Here is a 14879-nt window from a genome sequence, read left to right on the forward strand (position 1 = left end):
CTGTTCAAGCACCCATAGTTGATGAAGGCAGGAATTTTTGTGTTTCTCTTTGTTCACTGATGCATCCCCAGTGCCTGAACCAGTTCCTGGCATACAGTAAAGTGCTCAACAGATCTGTAGAACGAAGTACAGTCTACTTTCTAAGCACAGAATTAAGTGAATCTGCTCTGTTACCAGCATGTTTCTGTAATAAGAGCATATGTAACACAGATTAACTCATTCATGATTTATATGTAGGGAAAGGATGTTAGTAAAATTGGGTGGTTGTGTTGGTTCACATACAGTTGTTCTCAGCACCTCATATTTTGCACCACCAAGTAGCAGCACCTGCAAGCAAAACACAGCAGAATGTAAGGTATAGAGAACACACAATGCTATGCTTGATGCCCAGGCACCCCATGTTCATTCTCTTATATAGGTTTGGCCATGAGCGCTAATTTAGAAAGGCTAATTGGAGGTGGGGGGATTCACCTTTTATTTGCACATTGTGTGCTTATCTTCCTAAATGTGCAGCCTCAAACAACTTTCTTTCCAATCTCTTCATCAGTTACCTCCATCTTTTTATAAAGGTAAAGTCCTATATTTATATTTGCTGTAATATTTATTAGGAATTTAACATGGCTCATAAACTCTGCTGGTATTTTTTTGGAATGGTTGCTGTTTTTGTTAGTGCTCTGGTTGCAATGTTACCTAGATTTTTGAGTCGTTTGTTCCTAACCCTATTTTCCCCATAAGCCTTGTTATTTCTAGTATATGATTTCAAAAATGGGAAGAACTCACACATTCTTTAATAGAAGAAATGTTGGACTACAAACTTCATTTTCAATAAAGATACACGGGATTTGGCTGTGGGAGCAAATGGAAGAGAGCATTCCACTTCTGGCAAGAGCATCAGCAACTTCCACATGGATAGTATGGAACCTTCTGGCAGGAGGGGAGGATACTCAGCAAGAGCTCCAGGCTCCAAGGGATGGGTAGGTGGAGGGTTTTGAATAGAAACGTTTTTAAGTAATTCTGAATGTTCTGTGTCAAAGTGCCCCTGAGAGCTTCTAGAACAGGAAGTGGCTTGCCTGAGCGGTGTTCTAAAACCACTGACCAGTAGGCTTGTGCAGATGGATGCCACAGCAGGAAACCAAGGAGGAGGCTGCTGAAGCCATGAAGTCTCTACCAAGAACCAGGAAGGTGGCATCGGTCTTGAAAAGGACCCGGCAACTGGAAAGACCTTAAACGTGAAGCATTAATGGGAGCTGTTACTGGCAATGGAGGAGAGAAGCCAAATTGACTACGAGGGTCTGAGTTCAGGCGACTGGGTACAGGTGTCCCAGGCAACAGGCTGAGAAGCTGGGGACAGGAGCAAGTTTGACAGGAAAAACAGACAAGGGAGTTTGCTTGGCTAAATGCTGGACTGCCGTTGACATCATAAGGAATATTGTCACCTTAATTCGTGGCCATTTAACTCTGTGCTCTTTGCTCCCACCCCGGGGTAGGTGGTGGGGAGTTAGTGAGTCCACTCTCAGGACAAGGATACTTTTTCAGACTGTCCGCTAAAGCGCCTTCGAAATTCATCCCGGCAGTATTTTGAATGCAGGGGAGGATGTTTCAGGACCCCAAACAATCTATTTACGAATATTCTTTGTGACTGTTTGCACTGAGTTTCCTCACCTAGAGACTCCCAGGGCAAGGAAACTTCTGCCCGGAGCCTCCTCTCTGGGAGAGGAAGGCGAAGATGGGGGTCCAGGCCCCCCAGCCCACCCTTCCCTGTTGGATTCCCCGGGACCACCGGATGGACGTCCTTCCCCTGGGGCCCGGCCTGGGGAACTGCCCAGGTCGCTTCAGGGCCCGCTTTCTGCCAAAGGAGTCCGGCCTCTCACCCCTACTCCGACTTCGCCGCTCCGGGCCTCCCCAGCCGCACCGTTTGTGCTCTCGGCGCTCTTGAGACGGTTTCTCGAAACTGTCCCCGATGTTCCCCGGCGAGACTCTGGGGACCCTCGCAGAATTCCGGGAGGCGCCGCCGGACGGACGCAGTGACCAGCTCCCAGGCCCCCGGGGATCCCCTTTCGCTCACACCCTCCGGGTTCCCGCAGCACACTCCCCTCCGGAGGCCGAGCCTCGTCCGCCCGCCGCCCGCTCCCCGCCCCGCGCCGGGAGAGCCCCGGGCCCCGACCCCTCCCCCCGCACGCTCGGCCGGAGAGCCGGACGGAGGCGGCGACGGTGACTGGGCAGCGGCGCGGGGCCGGGTCCTGGGCGGGGAGGCTTGGCGGCCTCTTTCTTTCTCTGCTCCCGCCCCTCTTTCTCCTCCCTCCGTGCTAGCCCGGCGGCGGCCCAGGTCGGCGCTCTCGCCTCGCCTGCTCCTCCTCCCCCACCCGTGGACCCTCTCCCCTCCCCTCCCTCACCCCCTCCTCTCGTCGCCTCCTCCCCTCTCTCCTCCCTCCGCCTTCCCGGAGCTGCCCGCGGGACCAGAGAGGTGGCTGCGAGGAGGCGTAACGGAAAGCCCCGGCTTGGGGAAGGCTGCGGGCTCCGAGACGCCGAGCCGGGGCCGGGTGAGTCGGAGCCGCTGGACCCCGTGCGCGCTGCGGGAGGGAGAGGCTGCACCCAGGGCCAGGTGGGGCTGGCGGGGGACACCCGCGCGGGTGCTGGCGGAACCGTCGCGGCCGGCGGAGACCTGGCTCCGTGCGCGGGAACTCCGCTCCGGCGCCCACGGAGCCCGCGGGGAGGGACGAGGACTGGGCCGGGGAGCTGCAGCGGGACGGGTGTTGGACGCTGGGAACGCGAGGGAAAGGCTGCTTCTGTTCTCACTACCGCGGCCGCCGGCAGCAGAAGTGGAAAAAAGTTGTGTCTGGAACAGCGATTTGCCGGGAAGCCGGCGCGAGTCTTGCTCTCCAGCCGCGGCTGGCGAACTTCGACCGGGAGTGACCGCAGCCACCGCGGCTCTCGGGTCCTGGGCGCAGCTCCGCGCGCCTGGTACCGCGCCCGAGGGGCCGCCCGTGGTCGCCCCTGCGGGGCCTGGTCTGTGGCGTGTGGGTCACGCCGGCCACAGACGTCAGCTGCTTCTCAGATTTGGGCTGCATTTTTGTGGGCAGCGCAGTGATTTGGGGTGCGGGCTGGAGGAGGTGGGCGTGGAGTGGGGAAGACCACATCTGGGATGGGTGGATTGAGCCCATGGGATGGGGTGAAGGGCTGGTGGAGACTATGTTTCTGAATGTTTTTAGGCACAAAGGTTTTTTGTGTTTTTTCCCCCTTCTTTTCCCTTCCATTCAGAGGTCTACTGTTCTTTGAACTCAGAAAAGCAAAAGGGTTTTCTTCAATCCCGTTCAATTTTTTCTCTTATTTCAGGAGGGTCATGCGTTTCATGAGCATCAGTGAGCTGTTCCAATGGAAGTAAATGGGAGTAGAGACGAAGTCTTATCCCCCACCCCCATCCTCGCTCCCACCCGGGGCATTTCCTGTATTTCCCGTTTTCTCTGCTGCAATTGTGTGCATGCATGTAGGTTGCTATCAGTGACCCACATGTAAGAGTAGAACTGTTTGAAATCGCAAAGCGGCCCCTATGCACAAGTGTGTGTTGGAGCCAAAGGGAGGAGAGGTGTGGGCGGGAGGAGGAGGGCGAGCTGTAGCTGTTAGAGCCTCGTCCTGGGAGTTAAATCTGAGTAACCGAGTTTGAAGGGACATTTATTGGCCGCATGTTGCTTTTGCTTCACCCACTCGCCCGAGAACTCCACTTCTACCACGTTTAAGCGATGATCCGCTGTTAATTTCTTTGGTGTTGCCTTTTCCTGTCTTTTCCTGATTCTTTCCCTACTGGTCCATTTAAAACAACTTCTCCTTTTCAAGTTTCATAGGGAACAAATGCTCGTGGGGAGATGAAATGTTTCAAAGATAGGGAAAAGAAATGGGAAGAGTAACTGTTTTAAAGATGGGGAAACGAAATAAAATCCAAGATTCTCATTTCTTTTTGCTGTCATACTGTGAGAGACTTGTTATTAATCTGTCAGAAATCTGGTTCTGATGAAATAATATTTGAGGAGTTTGAAGTAATACCAGATAAAGCCCCATGTTAAAATAATATTTTTCCTAAGTGGTCATATGGAGAGCAGGTCGTGTGGCTGGTTGTGGTTTGCAGAGGGTGAAGCAAACATTTTATGCCAGAAAGAAGACATGGTGTGTTGCTGGAGATGATGGCAGTGGGGAGAGGGAATCATTTGTCTTCAGAGAGGGCCAATTAGGAAGAACAATTACATTGCAAATGAACATTCTTGAATATAATTTCAGTCATGATACATGAACCAGTAATTTGTCTATAGGAAGGAAAAAGGATCTTTGTAGATGAGAGCAAAGTGATGCCTCTGGAGAAAATAATCTATGCTATTTATTCATCCACGTGGATGGGCTCAGAATCGATGGCACCTGCCTGCAGAGATGTGTAGACTGATGAATTAAAGAGATTTTTACTGCATATAATGCTTGGGCAGGGCAGGAAGGAAAAGTCCATAGTAGGAGAAGAAGCTATATGGAAAAGTATGGATTTCTTTTTAATGAACAGTGTATACAGCTTCTCAACTTCTTTATTGCAAAGAACTGACAAAGTAGGAGACCAGAAATAGGAGACCCAAACTGGGACTGAGGCGTTCCCAGAGCTGCCACTATCTCAACCTTGAACGAGTTATTTCATTTTGCACAGCTTTGGTTGCTGTGTGTGTAAAATGGTGGTGATAAGAGTTCAAGTCAAAGAATCACCTTGAAGATTAACTGTGATTACTTTTGTTTAGGTCTTAGGGTGGTGTCTCTGGCTAAGTGCTCAGAAAATGTTAATGATGATTGTCGACTATTTCGAATGCCCAGGAAACAGCAGTGCTATGCTAAGAGGCAGAATGCACGAATACCTGATTTTAGAGTGAGCAACTGCTGCTTAAGGCAGACCCTGACTGGAGGCTATACCCATGCCCCGGCAGTCCACACCCAGAAACAATTGGTCTTTCTAGAATTTGCAGGCTGCATCCTTTTGGCCCATCCTTGCCAGCGTTTACTGGGTCTCCCATTCCAGGGAATGTGTAGTGTAGGCTCTGTGTGGCTCTGAAGGCTGGAGCACAGGAGTGGCTTGTAAGCCCAGGCCTCACTGCCCCCTTGCAATGGCAGGTTCTCAGGTTCCAGGTCCCACTAAAGTAAATATCTAAATTGTATTTGAGGAAAACAAAAGAAGACTTTAGTGGTGGATATGGTGAGTGCCTCTCTTGGGAATCCTAAAAGCAATGTTTTACTCAATACTACTGCTCTGAAGAAAGATACAAATAGTAAGTAAATATCTAATCTCTAGAATTTATTCCAAAAGAGCAACTTTAAAGTATCTCTTGATGTTAATGATACATTGTCCCGTGTTTTACTAAGATTGTACCTACCATGTTTCCCCAAAAATAAGACCTAGCCACACCATCAGCTCTAATGCGGCTTTTGGAGCAAAAATAAATATAAGACCTGGTATTATATTATATTATATTATACCCGGTCTTATATTAAAATTATTTTATTATATATTATATTAAAATAAGACTGGACTTATATTAATTTTTGCTCCAAAAGATGCATCAGAGCTGGTGGTCCGGCCAGGTCTTATTTTTGGGGAAACATAGTAAGAGCAGAGTGAACAAAAGACATTCTTAGCAAAACAGTGTTTTTTGAGCTTGGGAACTACCAGTATGCTGTATATTGCCTTTCTAATTTGGGAGGAATGCATATTTGCCCAATCATCCATTCTTTTATCACGTCACTCAGCAAATACCTATGGTGATTCTCCCATGTGCCAGGCTCTCTTCTGGTCTCTGGTAACACAGCAAGAACCAAGAGCACCTCTCACAGGGCACACATTCTAGTAGGAAAAGCAAACCCTCTATAGGAAGGACCTGCACAAACCCTGGAAGCTGCCTTTTTGATTCAGAAGAGCCTGTACTGGAAAAGCTTCTCTTTCACAAGCCAGCCTGATTAGAGGGAAGTGACCTGGCTGAGGATGGTGGCAGGGGGCGGTCAGTCCTATGGTTCTTCCACAGGGATAAGGGAAAAAGAATGGGGGATGGGGGGCCTGTTTCTTTCTGTGTTTTATAAAAATATGTGTCCGGTCTGAGCTGTGGCTGAGTAGAACTACCAGCTAATGTGCCATGAAAACAAACAGCAGTTTTTCTCAGAGGTGAGACTTCTCAGCCTTAGAAAGGCAAAGAAAGAATCAAAGGTCAGATCTGATCATCAACTTATAAAACCCAGCCTGTGCTCAGGGAAGAGTCTGGTCTAGCACTTGACACACTTGACTCTCTTGCTGTAGAAGGTGTGACTAAAAGAGTAAAGAAAAGAATGGATACTTGGTTCCTCGTGCACCTTCATGGTTTTATTTTTTCTTTTTCATTACTTTTAAAATTACAGTAATGCATGATATAATAATAGTACATATGTTTGGAGTCTAGAGGCTTGAAAAGGGCACTGACAGTAAGTAGTTACCTGGACTGGAGGCAGAGTTGTGCATGGAAGTACCTGAGAGCGTAGGTCTTGGGTGCTGAGCGGGAGAGTCTGACCTTCATCTTGAAAGCTGTGTGGAAAATGGAGAATTTGCAGCAGGTGAATGACGTGATCATATTGTGCTTTAGAAAGAACTGGTGGCCACTAGATGGGCTAGGTGACAAGGAGGCCAGGGACGGGGTAGAAGGTGAGTTTGGAGGCTAGTGCAGGAATCCTAAGGTCACTTGGCACTTGGTGAGGGAGTGGGGGAGAGTCCTGAAGAGACTAACCACACTTCCTTCGTCATCTCACAGGTGGGCACTTAGCCTGAGGGAGTCCAGGGTGACACCATTCACTGAGGTGAGCAGCTGTGGGGAGCCTCAGTTCGGGGAGATGGAGAGGAGTAATCAGTTCAGCTGAATCCAAAACTGAATTGTGAGGCTTCTAGAAAGGGAGACACCCAGCAGAATTGGATACACAGGCAGGAAGAGAGGTCTGGAGCTAGAGATGAAAGCATGGTTTTCATAGTAGTGGCAGGTGGTTGCCTGGTCTGTGGAGGTTTACTAAATCGTGCTCAGGGTGAGCGTACCCTGTGTCCTTGTGACTGAATTGTTCTCTTTCACCTTTCAAGAGGCCTAACTGCGGGTAATCAAGCCCCTGATCTTGGCCTTGAATGACCAGACACTTACTGGTGCTATTTTGCAGCCTTGGTGAGATCAGTTTATTTTGTTTTGAACTGAGATAGTTAAGAAGAATGATTCTAAACATATTTAGTAGGTTGGTGCGAAAGTAATTGCAGTTTAAAAGGTTAATAACTGCAAAAACTGCAATTAGCTTTGCACCAACCTAATAATAATAGCTAAGATGTATAATTGATAAAATTGATACCCCACCACACACACACACACACACACACACACACACACACACATGTGCTAAGAACAGAAAGTGTTCTTTCAAAATTCACGTGTTGAAGGCTTAATGCCCCATGTGATGGTATTTGGAGTTGGGGCCTTGGGAGGTAATTAGGTTTAAATGAGGTCACAAGGGTGAAGCCCCTACGATGGGATTCCTATCCTTTTAATAAGAGGACGAGAGACCACAGCATTCTCTATCTGCCAGAGGGAGAAGGTGGCCATCTGCAAGCCAGGAAGAGGGTCCTCACCAGGAATTGAATCTGGTGAGGACCTTGCTCTGGGACTTCCATCCTCCAGAAGAATGAAAAATAAATGTCTGTTTTTTAAGTCACCCACTGGTATTGTCTTGTAGCGGCCCAAGCTTATATACAGGTGTATGTTTTATTTAAGAGAATGTAAGGTGACCTTCACTTGCTAAGAATGTAAACTAGTTTTGTGTGCATCAACAAAATACTGAGCATAGCTAAAGAGATGTGTTATCTGCATATTTTCTTAGTTTAAATGTAATACCATCAGCTAGGTCAAGAGAAACACCTAACTTTGCCTTTGAGACTTGGCAGATAAGAAAGGAGAACCTCAGTGTATTTTGACTTTTCCTCCTTGTTCTGAATTTCATTTAATACCACGTGTGTTGATGAAGTGGTTTTATAGACTCTATTTAAAAAGTATTTGAGTCAAAATTAAATGAGACTTCTGAGGTGTTTATATCAGATGAAGTTTTGAGGTTCCATTTAGGACAGTGCAACCAAATTAACTTTTCACACTTTTCACCTGGTTTCTAACATAATAGGTACTGAACTGTGTACCCAGTCATAGTACTTGAATGAAGAGCATTGAGGGTTTCGACGGCTTCATAACAAACAATGTTTAACACTTCCTGAGGTGACATCAGCAGTAAAAGCAGTTCTTTTCTTGTGCCTTCCTTATGTACAGAGAATAGTTCACAAGGTATAACCAGGTTGCCTGGCTTTTGGCTGCATAAGGGTAATACAGCAAGGATTTGCAGCCCCGGCTGCTGTATGAAGCTAAGGTGTCGTTACAGTAAGTGTGTGGCCTTTTAAAGCACTCCCTGTTTGTGGAACTGAGAACTTCTGTTGTATTGAATCTCTCTGCTCCTAAAAGTGCACAGACTAGCAGGGCCCCCTGGATGCTGGTGGGTATCTGTGGTTCCCAGGTCATTATAGACAATTGCTTGACAACCCTTTCTCCACAGTGTCATTTTTTTCCACCTTTGAGAGGATGGTCAGGGTTCTCCTGGTCTGTCTGTGAAGACACAGCGAGAAGGCAGCCATGTGCAAGCCAGGGAGAGGACTGTCACCAGGCACCTGGAGAATTTGTACTAGGAAAACTACCTTTAGTTTTTATGTCCACAAGGAACAAGGCTTACCCGCCTTCTCTTTTGAAGGCCCTCAGTGGCTATTGCTGTTAATTTGAATTTCATTCACTTGCAGAATAAATAAAAGGGTGCATAGGAGACCCCAATGCATGGTTGTTGAATTGTAGGCATGCTATTAGATTTGTGCATAACCATTATACCTCTTATTGCTGTGGGTTTAGGGTAAGGGCAGTGGGGATTATCAATCATTGTCAGTCTGTGTAATCAGCAATAATACCTCTCCTCACCCACGCCAGCTTTACTGGGATGCCATAGAAAAAAAAACTCGTAGCCACAGACAGACTGGCAGGATGGAGACTAAACTTTTAACTGGTTATCTTGGGCTAGTGGTTACAGGTTGCTGTTTTCTTTCTTTTTCTTTTCTTTTTTTTTCCAGATTTTCTGTAAGTAACATGTTACTCGTGTTTTAAAACCAGAACAAACATAGCAGTTGTTGGTGGTTTGTGTTTTTTTGTACAAAACTGTATCAGCAGTTCTGGCCACAACACTGTACATCTTCTAACATCTGTGGTACATCCATTATGAACAGATCCCTGTCTTCAAAAAGAAATTGAAATTTGTATTTGTTATAAATATAGTTACTAACACTGGAAGGCTCGGGGGATGGAACCAGGACTGGGTGCTGTGACCCAAAGCCAGCGTGGGGCAGCTTCCTCCAAACAGTGAGGAAGCACAGGCTCGTTACTGTGGGAGCCTTTCTATGTTTTCATAAACCTTGTGTGAGCTGAGAGGTGTTTCAGTTCTGGATCTAAATGTGTAAGCATCTGTCTGATGGATAAGTACTGAATTAAATCTGATTGATCAGAAGTACTGAAATAAATATGTACTATCCTGTCATGTTAGATTTTTTTTCTCTTTTTTAAAGTTGTTTCAGGGTTCAGTAGAACGCGAACCAACAGCGAAATCTTAAACATCCCTTTAGCAGCAACTTCCCTACATGCCCGGAAAATTAGAGGGGGCTCTTTTTCCTCTACTGATTCTATTGTTCAGCATTTTCTTTCTTTCCACACTGAGCTGTGTTGTCAAAGGCACCTGGAGTTCATGCTTCCTTTCTCTTGGGGCAGGCTGCAATTGGGCTGAATTTCACATATTGTTTTCTAGTTTTGAGGCAGTTAGCCAGTTGTTTAAGGACGGCTGTAAATGCATAGACAGTAGCCTCATGTAATCTTCAGATAAGTGGTGCATGGTACACACTTGTGCAGGACAAAGAACCTCTTAACATTTTAAAACCTTTTTTCTCTTGCCCGTAGGGATCACAATTTCTGAAAATAAAAGCAACAGACTGGATAGTCTGGAACTACAAAGCAGTAAGCAGTCTTTTTCTTTTCTTTTCTTTTTTTTAAATAAGTGCCTACCATTTGTATATGAACTATATACTTAAGAAAAACATGGCTCATGACTTTAAAAATAATCTAAAATCACATCCATTTTTTTTTAATGGCTAACTGTCCATTCCTAGAAGATGATTTCTACATAGAGAAGTATGTCTAAACAGATATATATACTCTGTCATTTGCTTGTTCTTACAGTAGTGCTTTCAGGGTTCTTCTGTAGTAGAAGCTTATAATTTGCGGCCCTAATTACTGATTCTGCGTGGATTCATGCTGTAATATGTAGCATAGTGTGCTGGCTTAAACAGGTGACTGCAGGTCAGTTTGAGCTGAAGCCTTTTGGTAAATGAGTATGCTTAGGTCATCTTGTCTATTTACATGTTTTTCCTACTTTGTGTTTAGGTATATAGTTCTTTTCTTGGTTAGTAAAGAAAGAGCCGTATCAAAGGGAGCGACGCTGGTGTGTGGAGCGTTTAAACTATAATCAAAGCCAAAAAGAGCTGGAGCCAGGTGAAGAGGCCACACTGAATAATAAGAACCCAAGTGGTGGTGGTGATGAAAAGATGTGACAGGTTGTGTATCCACCTGTGTGGACAGGTGGCCAGGGGACTATTTAGGATCGTCTGATCAGCTATGCAACTAGCGACCACTGTTCCCTGGGTCTGGAAACTAGACTCAGGAACCCTAAGAATATGTTAGCTTTCTTAGCAACTGCATAGTCAACATAACTTGCATGTTTAAAAAAGAAATTTAAACGTTTTGAAACAAGAATTGCCATTAAGTTAGATTTTCTCTAGCTTATATGTGTGTGTTTTATATTTAAAATCTTGACCATGAGCCTTCCCATTTCTTCATGTGAAATTTCAGCTTTCTCCTTCTGGCATGTTGTTGCTCAGCCATCCAGATAATGTTGAGTTCTGACCCGGTCATCTGTCATCGGTCAGCCGTCCCTCTGGGCTGAGTGCTGTTGTCCAGTGCGTTCTGCTCATCAGTCCGTCAGGTTTTTGAGTTGTTTACTGGTGATTCTCTGTTCAGTCTTCCCCTGTCATTTTCCGAGTCCTCTTAGTAACCAAGGATGCGTCAGCCTTTATAGGCAGCCAGAGGGCAGAGGGTTGGAGTCTGTGCCAAGATATAGAGGAAGCTAATCATACCCATGACCTTGACCTCATTAACATTGTGCTGGAACCAGGAGAGCCAGCATTCCATGGTATTGTTTGACTTTGGATTGTCTCTACTCCTTTCTGGTCACGGGTGCACACTCCTGCCTTCTCAGGGAGGCCGGTACAAGAGCCAGATGAGAATGTAAGAGACAATCAGTACTTACTGCCTCCTTTTAACTCCCTACGCATTGGGCTCAGTTGTGCTGATGGTGATTTGGCTCCAAGACAAACCAACACTGACAAGATGTGAGTAAAGAGTGTGAGGGAAGAAGGCCTCTTGGAGTCTGGAGTGTCAATGGGTGGGCTCATGACCTGGTTGTTCCATGGGTGGGGGTAAAGTTTCACATTGGCATTTCCCATGCTTTAAAGCAGGGCTTCTCAAACTTGAATGTACACGAGAATTGCCCCGACTCGTGTTACAGTGCCGATTCCGATTCAGCAGGCCTGGGTGGGGCCTGGGATTCTGGGTTTCTAACAAGCTGCCCCTGGCATTGGTGCTGCTGGGTCTGTGGACCACACTTTGGAGTTGCAAGCCCTCACGTAAAGCTGGGCTGTGAATAAGACTATGGAATAGTCAGCTGAAGGCTAAAACTTGTAAAGGCTGACACCAGGAGGACATCTGTTGGGTATGACTTAGCATCGGTTGCCTGTCATTTAGGGCTGGTCTCTGTTGGGGTGAGACTGAGGGCTCTGAGCCCTGTTCCTTCAGGTCGGGCCTGTATCGGCATCAGGAGCAGCTGTGCAGGGATTACCTTCAGTCCTTAGGGCAGGACGGAGGTTCGGAAGGAGCTTCCAGGCCGTATACAGTTAAGCTAAAAGGAGAGGATTTGTTTTGCTAAGATTTAGTTACATTGATTTCTGCATTGCATGTTGGTTATAGTCCATAGTTTTCACTAGATAAAGAAGGCTCTAACTTCCTCCGGTTAAGGCTGCATTTTCTCATATACCCTATCACTTGGAAGTTATCTGATTACAGAGTTTCAAAAAGTTGCCAATTGTTTCATTCGGAGCATTATTTCTGAAACTTGCCTGACATTCCCCTGGGGTGCTGGCTAGACATATACATTCTCAGATCCCACCCCTGGAGTTTTAACTTTAGAGGCATGGAGTGGGTCCTGGGAATCCGTGTGTTTTAAACTAAGTATCTAGATGGTTCTTATCAGGTAGATTTTAGAAACACCAGTTTAGGAACCCCTGTATTTGAGCCTGTGGTACTGGCAGCGTGTGAGGGGTGCCTTTTCCTGTTCTTTTCTTGGCCGCTCGGATACTTGGTTGTAAAGGCTGGCTTCTGTCCCACTGGCTCCACTTCCATTTTTATCTTGACACATGCTTTTATTCTTACAGAGAGGCTCTTATCTTGGATGGGACCAAATCAGAGAGTCCTTTGTCAACAGTGAAAGAAGTCAGTTCTGAAGCCGTTATTTTTAGGAAGGTTTTACAGACACTGATTATTAAGTGCTTTTGGGCATTCTTGAAAATACTAGTCTATAAGCTTTGGGCCTCTGCAGAGGTCTTCGGAATGTCTTGAGGCCAATTTTTCCCATCCCCTCCCCTGCTTTGGTTCAGACACTAAGGATAATGCACACCCCCTTCCTAAGTAAATGCTGACCAGAAATGGATAAAGGGCCCCTCACTCTCCACAGACAATTTGGTTCTGATCCAGGCAAATTGACAGATTGAGGAGTTGGACTTTGCACATCATGTTATCAACGTGAACCTCCATTTCTACAAATGCAGGATCCCCCTCAGCCCCCCTGTAGGGGCAGAGTCAGTTTATGAAACAAATGAAGTGGGAAATGGTTAGTGTGATGGGATGAGGGCTGTGCAAAGGGCTCCTTACACAAAACGTGGAATTCACTGACTGTTGTGCCTAAAATTTTACCGTCAGAGGAATTTAGATGAAACGTTTCTCTTTAAACCTCTTATTCAACATGTAAACACACATAAGACAGGCAATACATTAGTTATTTAACCTTAACAGGAATAATTTCATAAAATACTTCTCCAGATCAGCTAGCTAAGGGTGTGAATTTGATGGGGTGATGGGGCACTGTGCAAGGAGGGGGCTGGGGACAGGGCCACAGAGGGCCACTGGTGGCACCAAGTGTCTGGGGCAGCTCATGAGGAGCCCAGGATACCTGGGAAGGCACTGGGCACAACGGATTCTTGTTCACATAGTGTGTGTGTGTGTGTGTGTGTGTGTGTGTAATATCCTTGATGATGCATATACTTGACCAGTTGTGATGAAAAGCCAGGTGATCTATATGTGAAAATTAAGATTAAACAACATCATTTTACTCGGGATCATTTTGCTCTTTTTTTAGTCTATTTTATTTTGAGAAAGAAGCTTGGGAAATGATCCAGCATCTGTTCCTGCTTCACAGGTGAACTTGGCCAGCAGCTGAAACCTTCCCTCCTCCACCGAGGGGCTTTTCCTGGTCAGTTTTGAGGAGAAGGGTTTGACTCATCTGTGACCCGTGCCACCTAGAAAGTGTGCTTTATTTAGTGTGTACTTTCTCTCTCATATCTCTAAGAAGTATTTACATTTTCCAAGCGTTCTCAGCTCCTGGCTGGCAAAACGAAACTCTAAACTTGGATATTCTGCTGTCAATGCCAAAGGTTGTTTGAGCAATACAGTGTTTTTGCAGAACAGCATGGAGATGGACAGGGAGATTCTCTTTGCCTGTGCTACCTGAGTACGGCCACACCGACAGAAGTTATACATAACGACGTCCCTGGGAACTTTTACCAAGACGGACCCACTCCTTCACCCACAGCCATTTCCTGCCCCTGCTCCCCCTAGAGTCCCCACTCTGCCCTTAGGTTGGGCTTAGTGTCCTAAATTTTAAGATTCACAAGATGTTCCTGCCTGCTGTTGGGCAGGGTCGCAAAATAAAACACACACAAAATGAATCCATTATTATCACAAATAAAGTGCTTTTGTCTTCAAGTGGTAATGGTTTACAGGTACCCAAGAAAGGTGGGACTACAGCCCCAGAATGTCAAAAAAGCATTGAGAACCATCTCTACTGCCTCCCCTGGTGTGACTGTTGTCTCTGTGGCTTTGGGCAAGTCATTGCACCTATTTGGGCTAGAAAACGTGAGGGGATGGCATCCAGGCCTGAAATACGTATTCTAGATGAGTCCGTACATTCAGTCGTTTATTCAACGCATGCTTATTAAGCACCTCAGGGATCTCACAGTCTGGGGGGGTGGGGGGGGGTGGCAGAACAGCCGTTGTCTTCAGTGTGCTCAGCAAGGTGTGGAGTGCAGGACAAATAGGCCACGTGGGACATGTGAAGGCCCTCAGGTGTGGGCACCACACACATAGGGGCAGGTAAGGAGGCTGGAGAACGGGTGTGCAGACATAGGGTGCTGCACAGGGAAGGCAGTAGGGATTTCTGAAGCATGATTTGTGTGCTGGGAGTACAGGGACCTCACCGCCCCTGGACCACACACAGTTTCTTGACCTGTTAGAGGTTCTGCAGCTGAGCTGCAGTGTTGGCACGAGAGGCACACCTTGACAGATGAGTGTGGTTGTGACACGTAGGGCATCACCATGATTGGTGTTGATCTGAACACTTTTTATTATGTTTTG

The 14879-nt window shown here is 46.4% G+C and overlaps 1 protein-coding gene across 2 annotated transcripts in view; it reads left to right on the top strand.

The window, feature by feature from the left end:
* The first annotated feature begins 2403 nt into the window (after positions 1–2403).
* LHFPL2 (LHFPL tetraspan subfamily member 2) overlaps positions 2404–14879 on the top strand; it is a 144967-nt gene continuing 132491 nt past the window's right edge. The window contains exon 1 of one of the 2 annotated variants that reach the window (XM_019728170.2): positions 2404–2540. The gene's annotated coding sequence lies outside the window, so the exon portion shown is untranslated. The remainder of the gene's footprint in view (positions 2541–14879) is intronic. The other variant, XM_019728173.2, reaches the window with a different exon arrangement.

The sequence above is a fragment of the Rhinolophus sinicus genome, linkage group LG03 (genome assembly GCF_036562045.2).
Source record: "Rhinolophus sinicus isolate RSC01 linkage group LG03, ASM3656204v1, whole genome shotgun sequence".
In the NCBI taxonomy this organism is placed as follows: Eukaryota; Metazoa; Chordata; class Mammalia; order Chiroptera; family Rhinolophidae; genus Rhinolophus; species Rhinolophus sinicus.